This window comes from Palaemon carinicauda, chromosome 3, assembly GCF_036898095.1.
Source record: "Palaemon carinicauda isolate YSFRI2023 chromosome 3, ASM3689809v2, whole genome shotgun sequence".
NCBI lineage: Eukaryota > Metazoa > Arthropoda > Malacostraca > Decapoda > Palaemonidae > Palaemon > Palaemon carinicauda.
The window spans coordinates 7925004-7928560 of NC_090727.1; the positions used below are offsets into that span (position 1 = coordinate 7925004).

Sequence of the window (3557 nt, forward strand, 5' to 3'; positions counted from 1 at the left end):
ACGCTGAAAACGACCATTTAAGCCGTGCCAAGCAAAATATCTGACAAATTCATCCGCGCCAATGTTAAAAGTCTTGACTGCTCCACATACTGATCGGAGGATGGAAATAAATGTGAAGGGATCATCACCCTCTTTTAGATTTAACTCCGTAATTTTCCTAATTGCATTGTTTTTACAAACCTCTTTAGAAGCAAAGGCAGAAATCAATAATTCTTTGGCATCTACATAACGCTGTTTGTCAGCTTCCAGAGAACATAATAAAGTCTTTGCTCGACCGTCTATCTGTTGCTTCAGCAATAAAAGTAAATCTCTATCAGGATACTGAAATACATTAGTTGTAGCCTCAAATTCTGCTATAAATTTCACGAAATCTTCTCCTTCTTTGCTTGTAAACTTGGGAAGAGGAGCTGTTGGCTGTTTCAGTAAACTGCGGGCCACGTCGGGAATATTAGAACCATTATTACCCCTGGAAATCTCAAGTAAAGGTAAACAATACTCAATTTTATCTAAATAATCCTGGCAACTTGTTAATTCTGGCTCTAACTCTGCTTCATCAGATACGTCAGGAAATTTATTCAAGAGGATATGATCATCTAGCTCTGACAGCTTGTTTCTATAATTAACAAGAAGACCTTTAATAGCTAACTTTTCTTCTTGTGTAAGGGCAGAATAGGTGTCAGACCTATTGAATTGTTCGGTGACTTTTCTCCGAATGACTTTTCGTTGTCCAATCAGTACCTGTAAGTTAGCCATTATAACAAACGTATAACAAATGCAAAATAATAAAATGTTAACTTTCTGAAAAGGAAAAATATATTTATTTAAATGAAATGTTAATATCCTGGAAAGTAAAATGTCAAAGTCCTGCAAATAGAAATATAAGACTACTGGGAGCCCCGGTCGTGGTCAATTCTCTACTGGATCATCTGCACCATCATTAAGCACCTTTCATTGTGTTGCCCCACGTTGGGCGCCATAAGCAGAACACCATAAAAATCTGTGATTTGAAATAAAGGTTGGAAGGAAAAATGTAATTAAATATGATATTTATTACATAAATAAGCCTTTAAAATAACGTAGTAACGGAGTTACAAACAATTGGATGGAGAACAAGGCAATTCACGTAAATCGTAGGGCGTTTCCTTCGTTCTGCTTCGCTCGCTGTCTGTAAAGATATATTTAGGAAGATTAGTATCTAAAAAGCATGGTCATTTATGTAGAAGAATATACCCATCGGAATAATAACCCCCTTAAAATTACCTTACAATTGAGCAACTGAGGTTTACATTAGTATCAGGAAGGAAATAAAAGGGCCGATACATCGAAACCGAACACCATCCTGAAATGAACGGTAAACCTAATATAAATTTGCTCGGTCGTAATATGGGAGACAATTCGTCATAAATATAATCACTCGAAACATTAATGTATAATTAGACGATTCTCTTACCCAAGTGTTAACGTGAATTTATGAATAAGCTAGAGTTACTAGTCCGAGAGCTAAATCACCTGAAAGGACAAGAGAATACGATATATAAAACATATTGACCACCAAAAAAAAACTATTACGAATCTTCATAAGATTAAAAATGACAGACAGGAAAAACTTTAATAGGCAACACAAGGCAATGAGAGTTGGCAATGATAACCTTAAAAATAAGCCCTATATATTCTTGGTACTCACCATTGTCGAACCATGCACCAAGGCGTTGCAGATGGATTTTGGCAGATTTTCACAAGAGGGTGACGTAGACCAGGGATCCCAATAAAAGCCTTTAGCCTAAGACAGGCATGTCGGACAAATAAAAAATGTGGAAACCTTTCCAGGTGAGTGAGGTCTGTGTCTCTGTCTCTGACACTGCCGGACGGCCGGGCTGCCTGCCTCCTCGTCGGCGTTTTCGCTCGAGTAAAGCATATGGAAGGAGGAGGAGTTAGCAAACTATCCATCTTTAAAGACTGGACGGCAGGAAAGACAGTTTGATGGTACCAAGAGTAGGGCAATTGAAAATACCAAATTCTTAATAATTACTAGTCTTTCCTGTCGCCATGTGAAAATATGAAATGTCTTGTACACTAATGGAACCTATTTGTGAGTGACGGTAACACGTTATAAGTACACAAACAAATATATGTTCAATGTAATTGTATACTCAAAAAAAAAAGAAAAAAAAAAACCTGATAGTCATCAAGCTAAAAATAAGGTTCAATTAAAAAAATATATTGATACGCATGAGGGAGGAAGTTACTTTGGATTCGATTAATTTGTTTTCATATTTATTTATCTATTTCTTTTTCATAATTCTATCAGTCCAAAAAGTAGTAGTTGTTGGGTGGGGAATAAGTCAAGGCAACCATATTCACTATATTCGAGTGAATTGAACTTTTCCTTTTTCAATTTTCATTACCTACATTAGCATAACTCTATAATATATATATATATATATATATATATATATATATATATATATATATATATATATATATATATATATATATATATATATATATATATATATATAAAGAGAGAGAGAGAGAGAGAGAGAGAGAGAGAGAGAGAGAGAGAGAGAGAGAGAGAGAGAGAGAGAGAGAGAGAGAGAGAAAATGAAAATAAAAGTATCGCTAATATTATTAACAATTCTTCATTTTTATAATCGATATATAAATACATGGAATAATATTTAGCATATGAAAAAATATATATTAGAAAATATCTTCATAAGTAATTGAAATCAAATCTTAAGTTTAGATTCAATTTCGAAATTATTTTTCCCATCATATCACATATTCCATCTTATTATGTGGCCCTTCATTTGTCATACTGCAACATTATTCCGTAAGAGATAAATAGGGAATTTAGAGGGAAGCATGAATATATATCTTTATAAGTAGAGCAAATATTAAAATAGTACAAACTTAGGACTCGCTTTTAAACCAAGCCCTATTAAATGCATTTCATATTTCATGCTTTACATCTTGGTAGAAAAGGAATGTTGAAAGGACACCTGGACACATAGAGGTATCCGAATTCTTCCATCATCAACGTGAACAGGAGAGGTTTGCAAACTGCTAAAAAATCATCGTGTTTCTTTTGACTTATCAAGCGAATTAAGAGCCGGGATATCAATCATAAGAAGACAAGGACATGGATTAGCGGCATTCTACTAAGAACAACTGGTGAATACCGGAAGGCTTTTATTCCTTGATGCTACTCGCCGTAAGGGGAAGAGGGTAACTGAATATATGTAAATGATAAGAATAATATATATATATATATATATATATATATATATATATATATATATATATATATATATACAGTATATACATGTGTGCGTGTGTTTGTAAAATCGTTTATTTCTTTAATTCCTAATCCTTCATGATACTAATGGCACCTTTTTGTCTAATATTGCTTCTCAGTACTGGTAAGATTTTGGCATAGCCACATATGCCTTTGCATCTATTTAGTTTGACCTTGGTTTCTGAATCCCCGTCCGCTAACGTGGTTTCTTAATTTTATATCACAACGCCATCTGTTACCCCTTTGATCTGCTCAGGAT

General features: G+C 34.1%; 1 long non-coding RNA gene across 1 annotated transcript; it reads right to left on the reverse strand.

Annotated features, from left to right (window-relative positions):
* Positions 1–218: 218 nt before the first annotated feature.
* Positions 219–2060, reverse strand: LOC137636727 (uncharacterized). Its single transcript, XR_011043197.1, has 4 exons — positions 1685–2060; positions 1451–1509; positions 1261–1339; positions 219–1165 (listed from the first exon to the last, which is right to left on the reverse strand). It is a non-coding gene; the product is annotated as an uncharacterized lncRNA (long non-coding RNA).
* Positions 2061–3557: the final 1497 nt, after the last annotated feature.